Source organism: Antechinus flavipes, chromosome 5 (genome assembly GCF_016432865.1).
Source record: "Antechinus flavipes isolate AdamAnt ecotype Samford, QLD, Australia chromosome 5, AdamAnt_v2, whole genome shotgun sequence".
NCBI lineage: Eukaryota > Metazoa > Chordata > Mammalia > Dasyuromorphia > Dasyuridae > Antechinus > Antechinus flavipes.
Window position 1 is genome coordinate 31,444,911 of NC_067402.1, and position 13,130 is coordinate 31,458,040.

A 13,130-nucleotide genomic window follows, 5' to 3' on the forward strand; every position below is an offset into this window, starting at 1 on the left:
TCTCTGAAGTCTTTGAAATCTATTTTTGAACATCTATTGTGCATGTCTAACAATACTAAGAGCTCTTCTGCTTTTCTATCACAAGCTCTAGGAGTGAATGGTCAATTTCCTTCAGGGTTCCTGTCATTTTCACCCCAGCAACTAGTTCCCCCCTGTATCAGACCTAGAACAGAATTTTCCTTCTTGATTCTTCCAAGAATTAAAAATACAGCTTACAACTTATCTCCCAAGATTCTCCTGAATTCTCTAGTCTAGCTAAAAAAGAATGGATTTAGTGGACCCTGAGACTATTCCATTGCAATCATATTGTAAAATAAACATTCAAATAAAAAACATAGGATCCTTATGGGCAGGATTGTTTCATTATTTTTCCCCATAGTGCCTACTATGTAAGACTTACTTAGTAAGTGTTTGTTGATTAACAAGCTACAGCTAAGGCTTTGCAATGGGAGAACCCAGTTGAGAACACAAATGCTGACTCATCTGGGTTGTGGAAGCTTATCCCCATCACATCCTTCCCAAAAGCTGGTGATCATCCTTGAAAATTTAGAACAAAAAAGTATTCTTGTACAAAAAGTTTGGCTACATATTGCAACAAGGACAGTCTCCAGATAGAACTGAAGACACAAGCCTAAATGAAATGAAAAATAGGATAAAAAGCACATGAGAAAAGGATGGAAAGGAAGAGTATATAATTTACTTGCTCCGCCATTCTCCAAATCAAGTTAAAATATATAGTTACTACCTTCCAATAATTCAATGGAAGGGATAACATCATTTTATTCTTAATCTTTGCCCACATGTTCTTTGAATTTGTTTTGTTTTCTTCTAATTGCCCTGAGATCCAGAGCAGGTGAGCTACTCTACAACAGAGCACAAAAATCTGGTTCTAGAAGTGTCTAGTGAACATTTCTTTATCCTTCTGGTATAGCAGTTATATGCTGATGCACTGAGAGTTAGGAACTAGACAATCAGAATGACTGATTCAGAATGGAAGAAATTGAGAGTTCTCCCTGAGTACTTGTTGGGCTTCTTCCCTCCCTCAAGAATCCCTGTTCCACTTTTGTATTAATCATTTAACTAATATTTGTCAACCACCTAGTGCCAAGTTCTGTATTAACTGCTGGAGATACAAAAAAAGGGGGGAGGGGGGATAAACAATCCCAAATCTCAGGGAGCTCAGTCTACACAATTACATCCAAACAAGATAAATTTGGGAAATTTGCAGAGAGAAGGCACTAAGATTAAGAATGACTAAAAGCCATTTGTATCTCTGCAGCCTAAATCACCTAAAATTCAAATTCTATAAAAGCATTAGCAGAAAATCTTTTTTTTTTTTTTTTTTTTTTTACAATTCTGGGACATCATAAAGGTTTCCTAGCCCATCGTGAATTCTTTTTATTTTATTTTATTTTTAATTTATGAACTAATGAAAACTTGTTGATTCCTCAAATGATTAAGGCTTAGTATATGTTTAATAGATGTTTAATGCATGTTTGTCAACTTGATTATCACATCAAGACATGGATAGGAAAGGGAAGAGATTGACCAGAGGTTGGAATTGAGCTGATGATTTGGCACATATCCAAAGCAAGGACTCCAATCCAGTGAGCCAGATAAGGTAAACAATTAACTTATGTCTGGGTAGTCAAGCAGGTGAGCAAAGCATGATTCAGCCCAGGAGATCCAAGAGCTAAAAATAGTCTAAGTGAAAAAGCTTTAATCTGATCCCAAAACAACTAAGTAGCCTGAAGCTCAGGGCTGTTCACTGTAATGAGAAGATTTTAGAGACTTCAATTAAATTAAGTTCAACTTTGATTGAATTTTTATTATGTATCAGATCTGTGCCAGGTCTTAGAAATAGAAAGAAGAAAAAAAAAACAGTCCCTGTCCACAAAAAGCTTGCAATTTCCAGGGAAATGTGATATGTCATTTCTTCTGGTACTTCAGCACCCCCTCTTCAGCAACCACAGCTATGGAGAACCCAGAAAAGAAGGATGCCACCAGAGCCCTTGATACTGTCACCTAGTTCAATGTCTGACACTCATCGTTTTTAACAATAAAAATGGCAATAAAGAAATACTTTTCCATCTGCTTGACTATTGCACCCAAGGACCATTGGGTCTTTCTATCTGACTTAACAACTGAATTTTCAATATGTGTTTCTTCCCTTGTTAGAAAGAGCTCTTTGACAGCAAGGACTGTCTTGCCTTGCTATTTGTATATTTAACACAGCTCTAGCTACAGAACGATCACTTAAAAAATGATTGTTTAAAAAAAATTCATTCTACAGCAGGTAGCAGAGCCCTAGGAGGCAAGTACTATTATTATCCTCTCTTTAAGTTGAGGAACCTGAGGGAAACAAATTTAAATGACTTGCTGAGGGTCACATTTCTGAGAGCATTTGCAAATTCAAATCTTCCTGATTCCAGTTCTAGTGCTCTACCCACTGGATCACCTAGCAACCCACAAAATTAGCCCACAGAAACCTGAGCTGCTAAGGGCTAATCAACATCTCACCTATGACTATTTTTATCATCTCCTTTTATTTATCTTCAATTCCTTTTGATTCAACAACAAAATATTATTAAGCACCTATTGTGTACAAAGCACTGTACCCAATAATGCCTTTGATGGCTTCCATAGCTATTGGATACATCCAAATTAATATAACAGCAAGGTAATCATAAGCAGGACTGTGCAATCAATTTGGCAGATGGAGGAACATTTCCAGGCACAGTTATGTGACACCAGCCCTTTTATCTGAATCATCAAAGGAGAAAAGCAGCTTGATAACAGTCAGCAATTTAGAAAACAAACCCACTCCTAATGGATGAAATAAATTGGCTGTCTCTGCTAATCTCCATTAGTGTTATCTACTAATTCCAATGGTATTTTTAATTAAACTCGACCAGAGCAGTTTTCATGCAACCTCAGAAAAAGAAACAAAGCTTCTCTAAGGAACACCAGCTCAGCTACTTACCTTTGTGACCTTGGATTTGGTATCCGGAAGGTCCGAGTTCAAATTCTATTGATTTCTAGTGATATGACCCTGGCCAAGCCAATTAACCTTTTCTTCTCGGCTTCAGTTTAATTACCTGTAAAATTATGGGGTTGAACTCAATGGTCTTTAAGCTCATTTCCAGCTCTACTTTTGTGAGTTTATGATACCATAAATAAACAGCATGTATTATATGCTTATTATATACTACAAACTGATCTAAGTGCTAGGGGCACCTGGACAACAAGGAAATAGCCCCTGACCGCAAGGAGTTCACATTCTATTGGGGAAAGACAATATACATATACAAGCACATACAAAATAAATAGAAGGCAATGAGGGGGACTAGCAGTTGTTGGGGTGGGGGGAACAGAGCAGGAAGGAAGGAAAGAGTTGGACTAAATGTTTTCTAAGGTCCCTTTGGGATCAAAATTTATGATGATTAAATTTAAACTACCTACTCTACAACCATAGGGAGATGTGTTGGAAAAGATGCCTAGGGACTACATACAAAAACCTATTGTTTGGGGCAATTGCACCTACTCAAACTGACCACTCAGGAGTCACTCCAAATGATGTACAGAAAGAATTTATTAGAATCTCAAGAAGCTGACCATCCTGGCCTGTGGGCCTGAAAGGACAGCAAAGATACCCACAGGAGGAGAAGATGCTTACAACTTTTATACATTTCAGACAAAGAACCCCCAAAATCCTACCCTCTATAGGTTGTGATTGGTTACATAAATCTTTATCTCCCTATTTGGTCAGTGGAATGCAATGAAAAAGGTGACATACAGCTTCGGCCACTTAATTCCTTCTTTGGACAATGGAATGCAGTCCAGGTCTCATCTGAAATCACGCGACTGGGGCCTATAGGCCTGATCTACTTTAGTTAACAGTCGCTGAACAATATGTGCTTAATCTGGAAGTTCTTCACCTTGCCACACATTATCAAACACTGAGAGACCCCAGAGTCACTGAATTCCAGGGGGCTTAGACTATGGGTCATGACCCCATATGGGGTTTTCTAACTGAATGTGGGGATTGTGATATTATGCTTTTTTAATCAGTAAATATTTTGTCTATATACCTATTTTATATATCTATAGATCCGGGATTGTGTAAAAATCTCTCAAGCCAAAAAGGGTTGTTATCTAATCTACTCCATCTTCAACAGTCTTGACAGAGAACCTCTAGCTCCTACTTAAAGACCTCTATTTACAAAAACTCATAAACTCAAGACAACCCACTGAATTTTGTGGCAGATGATTCTTAAGAAGTTTTCCCTTTTTTGAGGTAAGTGGGGTTAAGTGACTAGTCCAGGATCATACAACTAATAAATATCTAAGGCCAGATTACATTTTAGATCCTCCTCATCAACAGCTTTTCAATATCTTGAATCAAATTGCTTCCCTAAATCTAATGGCCCTGATTCTGCGTCCTATCCAAATAGAAAGAGTCAAGTCTAACTTCTAATGATTAATGTCTTTTAAAATGGCCATCCTTCAATCTCAAAAGAACAAAGAATTTGGAATCTGAAGAGATATCTGCATTTGAATCTTAGATCTGATTTGATGCTACCCATATAACTGTGACAATTCATTTACTTTCTTTGAACACTAATTTCCTCTTATAGCAAATGAGATTAGTTTTATATTAATTGCTTAGGGCACTGAGAGGATAAATGATTGGCTTGCCCATGATTACACAGCTAGTATATTATAGAGATATAATTTGAACTCAGATCTCTAAAGATGAATCACTCTCCTTTATACCAGAAGTGTCAAAACCAAATAGAAATGAGGGGAGGGGAGACACTAAATTTGTACATAAGAATCACTGCAGGATACATATTGACTTAATGTTGGCTATCTTTTCTTGTATTTTTTAAAAATTTCATTTTGTTAAATCCCAATTATATTTTAATCTGGTTGTATATGTAGCCCAAATACCTTGTGTTTGACACCTCTCCTTTTCACAATATGGTCAGTATTCAAAACCGCTGAGTTTGAGGAAGCAGTGGAAGAAAATATTCCTGTCTTTGTGACATTTCCCAATGGAGTGACTACTGGGGAAAGGCATGAGCAAGGAATCACTATCATGGCAGGCTGGTAAGAGTGCTATGCCCTGAAATTCCAAACACTTAAAAACCACCTGCTCTGATTGCAGGCAATCCAGTCCTTTGCCTATGAAAGGGCCACCTGTAGGACCAGTTACAAAAACACTTCAGATTATTCATCAGGGAGGAGGAGCCAAAATGGCAGACTAAATGAAGGGACTCACCTGAACTCTCCCCCAAACATCTCTGGATATCTTTTAAATATTAATTTTAAACAAACTCTAAGGCAGTGGAACCCACGAAAAGATGGAGTGAAACAATTTTCCACCTTAAGACAATTTAGAAAGTTGGTAGAAAAGGTCTTACCAGCTTAGTACAACACAGACTGCACCAGGGTTTACCAATCCCTAGCTTCTAGCCTCCAGCCAACCAGGCGCAAGCTTTGCGAGCCACTGAGTGGATCTATTGGTTTGCCAGATCTGGGTTCCAGTTTGGGGCGGCCCAGGGCAAGGAAAAGCACTAGTACTGCAGAACTTGCAGCCACAGTAGAGCATGGACTTCTATCAATTTCAGGATAGAAAAGAGTGCTTATGGTCACTCACAGATCAGAGCACAAGCCAGGAGAGGAGTAAATACATCTCTTCCTAGATCTTACCACCTTGGAAGAACTACAAACTTAAAGTTCCCTATAAGAATCTCTGAAAACAGCTGCACAAAACCCCTGAAACTTGGGGCAGTACACCCTCCTCCACCCTGGAAGCAGATTCCTACTTAATAAAGACTTAAAAGTTAAGTAATAGACTGGAAAAATGAGCAAATGACAGAAAAAACATTCTTACCATAGAAAATTACTATATTGACAAAGATCAAAAATAGTATGGGAAAGTTAAAATTCAGATAAGGAAAGCTAAAGGCAAAAAGGTTTTTTGTATTAAAAAGAAGAGAATTAAAGGAAAGATCCTTAGGATAGGGACAGTAATGCTAATGAATAACAAGAGAAGGCAAGACTGTTCTTAGAAGATAACAAAGTCAAAGTTACTACATACAAAACCTCCAAGAAAAAAATAAATAAAAGGTCATGGAAAAACTTTTTAAAAAATAAGATTTTGAAAATCAAGTTATGTAGAGAAAAAAAATTAAGAAGAGTAGTGAGAGTGATGCAAGAAAATCATGAAAATCAAGTCAACAGCTTAATAAAGGAGATGCACATAAAAAATGCTGACAAAATAACACCTTAAAAACAGATTAGACCAAATGGTATTGGAAGTACAAAAAGTCATTGACAAAAATATATTTAAAAAGCAGAATTGGCCAAATGAAAAGAGAAGCACAAAAATTCACTGAGAAAAGGATACCTTAAAAAGTAGAATTGGCCAAGTAGAAAAAATTCCATAGAACAACTCCTTTTAAAGTAGAATTGAACAAATGGAAAGGGAAGTACAGAATCTCACTGAAAAAAGTAATTCCATAAAAATTAGCACTGAGCAAATGTAAACTAATGACTTTATGAAAATTTGAGAAACAATAAAATAAAATCAAAAGAATGAAAATAGAAGACAATGTGAAATATTTTGTTGAAAAAACTGACCTGAATAAATTTAATTCAATAATTTAATTTATTATTTTTAAATTTATATTTAAAATTATTAGACTAGCTGAAAGCTATGATCAAACGTCATTTTTTATCCTCTTTCATCTAGACATCATCTTTCAAGATAATGACAAGGAAAACTGCCCTGATAGTTAAAGGAGAAAGACAATTGACAAATCACCTACTCAATAGCAAAGAATGCAGAAATACTTTGAATACTAAGCAAGGCAAGTCCTTTAATTTTATTTCTCATCTCTTTTGAGTAAATGGAAGTCTGATACTGAGATTGGGTCCACAGGTCCATGTCATGTCCTGTATGTGATTTGTATAAGGTTGAATCAGATATCCTATTTTTATTTTTGGAAAACTGATCACCTTTTAGTATTTATTCTCTACCATTCTTTTTTCTATCTCTTGAGTGTATCTTTTAAAAATCTAGTGATTGATTTTCCCCCCTTATGGTTCACATCATTTTCTTCATACAACTCTCCCTCTCTGACTCTGTCAGAATTGTTTCCATTTGCATTCAGAATTTTATTCTAGAGAGCTTCCTATCTTCTCTGGGCTGAAAATTCTGAAAATTCCAACTGTTTGCTTCAACTCCATATATCTGAGAATCTCTCAGATTAGTGATCTGGATACCAAGGAGTCTTGGTATCCAGTTTACTACCCGAAACCTAGAGCAGACTTCTAGTTATAATCCAGAAATCCCAAAATAAGACAATGTTCCAAATGCCCCACAGCCCTAGGCTTCCAGTTGTTCATTGGTAACTGTTGGAATCCTTACCAAGTGTTAAGTCATTAGAGTTGATAGAAACAATAATTATCTAATTTAGCATGGTTCAGTATGATTGATCTGATCCTACGAGGAGATATTATGGGCCAGAACTTGAAACAAGGTACTAAGTAGAACTGATAGAAACAATGCTTGTGTTGACACCTTTACAGAGCTCATATAAGCAAGAAGCTCTTAGGGCCAGAGAGCACTCTGGGAGGAAACCCATAATCCCACTCTCAGAGGAGTCAACTTTTGAGCTAACATAAAACAGCTGAGCTCAGTTAGCAGAGTTCAGTTGAAAAGATTGCGAGGGGAGCGTCGGACAGTTCAGAGAGAATCCCTCTCTCGGAGGCGCAGCCAGATTCACTCACTTCATCTCACACCACTGTGGTGGCTGGGCTCCTGCACTTGCCCCACTGAGACCGAGGCTGGTCTGAAAGGCTCTCCAGAAAGCCGCCCAGCCCCAGGCAAGGAGACAAGAGATTCATTCCAACTTTCACCCTGGTGCTGGCTGAAGACTTTCAGAGTTGAGCTAGAGGAGTCAGATCCATTCCATTTTCCACTTTTGTGCTGGCTGGTGGCTGAAGGACAACCCTTTGGATTTGGAGACATTCGAAGGGAGCTCTTGGAACCAAGCAGAGAGATAGGACACCAAGAAAACTAACCAGGCTATTTTGGAGGAGGCAATAAAAGATCTGAACTTTTATCACCTGGCTGTGTTTTGAGGTGATTATACTTTTAACTGTAAATAAGGCTGCCTCCAGAAAACCTCCCCAAGAAACCTGCTCCCAGAGAAAACCATTATATTATTATTTTAAAGAAGAAGAACATCACAAGTAACTCCAGACCATTGCCCTACCTATTTCACTTTGGGGAAGGGCCATCAATAATCCAATAATTATCACAAAAGATCAAAAATTATCTATTTTCTCCTCTTCTCCCTTCTCACTGATCTCTTTCTGTTGGAACTTTCTGATATCAAAAGCATCACATGTGCTTCAACAAACCCAATCATAGATAATAAGAAATAGAGACTATAAACAAATGGTCACTCACTAGGTTTCTGGTCCATGTGTAAATAAATGGTGGAAAGACTTGCATCAGCATCAAAAACATTGGGATGTATTTCCAAATACAAACAAGGCAGAGGAGGGTTTTTTGGAAGTATGCCTGACCTCATATAATTCTCCCCTCTGTCTGGTTTTCATCCAAAAATACCACAAATGCAGGCATATATTCAATGTGCTTGATACCATAACACTGTTCCCAGCATTACCACCTGAGAACCAAGAGAGGAAGGAAAATTACTTGTAAATGAGGAAAGATAGCAGGCAGAGGAACAAGAATATGAGAAAAAAAGATTTCTAGACATAAAAAACTGAATACAATCATTGGAACTTCAGGGGCTAGTGAGTGGATGTTTAGAAGAAAATCAAATACCTTTCTTGGAAGAGTTAATCCTCTTCTAAAATGAATCATGTCCTGATTTTTAAATAATTAAGCTACATTGTAGTCATATACAGAACACTGAATTTCCTGCCATTAACTACCTTTCCCTGGAATGAAGATTAGTAATATAACCTACCTCAGTTTGTAAGGGGGAAAAAAAGTTCCAAATAGCAACTGTTTGATTGGCTTCCAAAAGGACATCCTGGTGTGTATTTAAAACATCAGTTGGCTTTCTATCTAGAACCTTCTGGTGTGGTTAAGGGAGAACTAAGTACTTATTTGGGAAACAGGAGTTGAGTTGACAGCCAGCCCTACTCAATTAAATGGATTTCCTTCGGTGAGATGCCTTCGTTATAAACCACTTGGAAACCAACAATGAATTTCTAACTGGAATTGCATGGCCCAAATCCACCTGTGATTCACTTTGATTGTGTAGACATGGCCAGAATGTAATGAAAACCACTTTAAATGATTTAAGACTACTATCTGTTCAGCTCCTGGAAGCTGTTCCAGTTTCCGAAGCCATAAAATGCCCTCCCTCCATTTAATCACTGACAATAGCATAGAGTTACTCTTTGGTTGAAGGAATTCTCTGTCCAGTCTGTGCCAAGTCTCTTCCCATCCCCTGACTCTTCAGAGCTGCCTGAGTGACCTCCATTCCCTGACTAGTGAGCGCTTTATGAAATCAAAGGGTTATATAGGTGACTCAACAAGGACAAATGGAGTGGGAAAATCTTATAATAAAAACAAGTGGGATCTCAAAATCTCTAAAAGAATATAAAAAGCATTGGACAAAGTAATAAAAATGGTAATAAAAACTATTCTTTGTCAGCACAATATGGTGGGCAGAGAGCCTATCTTCAAGTCAGAAAACCTGGATTAAAGTCTTGTCTCTGAGCAATACTGCCTCTGACATATAATTTCTCCATGTTCCAGGCAAGTAGGAGACTGTAAATTACAAAGCAATCACAGTCATGCATTGGAGAAGAATTTTCTCATCAGGAGTTCTCCATACCAATGAAATAAGAAGATCCTAGATCAGGGCCATAAAGGGCCCTACAGGCTATCAAAGCCATTCCCTTCATTTTACAGCTGTACAAACCAAGACACAGGAAAGTTAAGTATCCTGCCAAAGGTCACAATTAGGAAATTCCACATTAGTATTAAACCCCAAACCTCTGACAAGTCAGGGCTTTTTCTCCCATGTTATACTGTACATCACAAGTCTAGACAAACAATATTTTTAAAAATCAAAATATTTAGATTTAATCTAATTGGAATAAGTCATCAACAATGTAGAATTTAATTTTTTAGAGTTTCCAAATACACACATGATGAAAATGTGTTATATGCATAAATCATAGATCTGTTATTTCAATAGAGAAAATTAGATGAGAATGGAAGTTCCTTGAAGGCAGGAATTGTTTCCTTTGTGTCTTTGTATCACTACTTCTTAGCCCAATGTCTAATACATATAAGATCCTTCTTAGATACTTATTGATTTCTTTATGAAAATCAGAATATAAATCTGTTTAAGTAAATCATACATCTTGCAGCAGTTGCTGAATAACAGAGTATCTAGTCATCTCTGATATTTGAAGAAATAGTAAAAGCCATCAAAAGTCAGGATTTCTACTACACTGCTGCCAGATTTCCAAAGAAAACAATGTCAAGCCTAGATCCAAAGAGTCTTCCATCTTCCAGGCAATAACTGAGATCTAATTTTCCAACTTGGTTATATTAGGACTATTTTTTCACACTCTGGGGATAAATCAAATGAACAAATTTAAAAGTGGAAGATCAACATTATCCATATATTTAAAAGATTTGTTACTAAACACATTCAATATTCAAAATATACATTAGACAAAAACATAAGCACATATTGAAATCAGTGACAAAATCCTCATGGTATTCCATCCCTTTGCCAATCTGTCTTTGCATAGATCCCTCCATTTGCATCCTCCTCTCATCCAGCTGTAAGACTTCCTAGTATCTTTCAAAACCCAACTCAAATATCATCTCCTACATGAGTCCATTCTCAAAGACTCCATTTATCAAAGGTTTTTCCTCTTGAAATTACTTGTATTCTTTAGCATTATGTTGTATGTCTTTATCTCTAAATTGTGTATTCCTTACTAGAAATTAAGATTCCTGAGCTATTTCATTTTTTGATCTATCAATAGTACCTAATATAGTTCCTGGCACATACTCAATTTACTTTTTGTTGTATTGAGTAGAAATCAGTCAATCGTACATTACTGCCTAACTGTTCTATTTCCCCAAATGACACCATCATGTTCTCAGTGAATAGAGAACTAGAAGTCAAAAAAAAAAAAAAAAAAACCTCATGTGGCCCTGGACAATTCACTTAACCTCTGTTGGCCACAATTTTTTAAAGACATCTACATCTTAAGGACAAATAAATCGACTACTTACTGCTTGTAATCTTGTGGTTCTTTATTTCCGTACAGTAGTACATGGCAAAGAATTAAGGGCTAGACGCATCCTCTAAGAGTTTGTAGCATTTGCAAGGCCCCAAATTACTCTAGAAGTAACTGCTCAGGTCATTATTCTAGCCTCTCTTCCATAACTACTTTCAGAATAAGAACTTGATTGAGTGGATATGATATTAGAATATATAATTTTAATGCAAGTTAGAAAAAATATATTACTATGTGCATAATAGAACATAAGAGGGAATTCAAAATAAAAATCAATAAATTTCCATTTGAAGAAAGCCTACATAATAAATACAACACATTGTGTTTAGAACTGTCCATCTTTTCTTTGCTTCCTTGTAGGATTTCTTTTGTTCCCATGTATACTTTTTTATTCTTTTTCCCCTCCCCACCAAGAAGTCTATAAGTAAGCATGGTGACATAGATAGATAGATACACATATACACACATACATATACATCATACATATAAATAAATATACATAGATATCTCTAATCATATATACACATATACACATACATGTTCACATACATCTATGTAAAGGAATATTATCCTTGTTTGTCCTCTGAAAATGAATAATATCTTCTTTCATAAGTCTTTCCATATTTTTCTAACTCCACCAAATCAGCATGTTCTAGAAATATTCAGCCTTATATTATCTGGATATTTTAAGTAGCTTTTCAAAATATTGATTAATACGGCTGACATGTAGTATAGTTATCCTATTTTTCTCTTTTCATTGGATCTATTTTAGCTTTAACTATGTCTGATATCATTTAAAAAACATAATTTTTTTATATAATTTTTTTACATTTTTTTTACATAATAATTCAACTTCTGGTCTTTATTGTGATGTTTGTGTGTATATCTTGTTTCCTATTCCTCCTGACTCTCTTGCTTTACTTCTACCCACTGCCTTGCTCCCCTATTACTTAACCTACCCCAGCAAAAATCCCTCCCTTATCTTCTCCTCCCATCTTTTATCCCATTCTCATTAATCTACATAATTATCCATTCCTGTAATCTAGACATTTTCTATATCCCCATCCTATTCCTTCACCCTCTTATTTCTTTATAAATTTAAAAGTTTTACCTCTTTCTGAATATATATGTTGTTGTCTATTTAACCTTGATCGGATGTAAGATTTCTTCTCTCCCATATCCCCTCCCTCTCTCCCTATTCCTTTACCCTCTTATTATTTTCCTGAATTTAGAAGACTTTTATACCCTTCTAGAAATAAATGCATCAGTTCCTCTTTAACCCATTCCCAATGAAGGAATGGTTCTAGAACTACCAGCCCTTCTTCCTCATCTAATTCCTCTGTCTTTCCTTTAAGGGTTTGCTTTTTAGAATCACATAATGCTCAGCTCTATCCCAATCTGTCTTTTGTACTATCCAATTACTAACAACTATCTTTGACATACTAGAACATATATTTTTAAATCTCTATAAACGAGCCCCTATTAATTACAGAGCTGAATTTTCAGTGCCTCTTTTCTTACCCTGGGAAGAGAGAGAAGTTTATAGGGTCTGGCTTATGCAGATGTTCCCTGAATGCATTCATGTTGCATACTTTCCATTGCCAATATGGGCTTATCACAGCACATATTATGAGATGCCATCTCTTTTTCTGTGGGAATCCTGAAATTAAAGGCCCACAGGCTTGTAAAACTATGCTCATCCTGTCAGCATGTGCAAACTCTATTAGCATTTCTTTCCTGTGTTGCAAATTTGGGTTTTTTTTTATTACAAGTCATTTTCTTATTGTCTTTTAATAAATTCCCTCTTG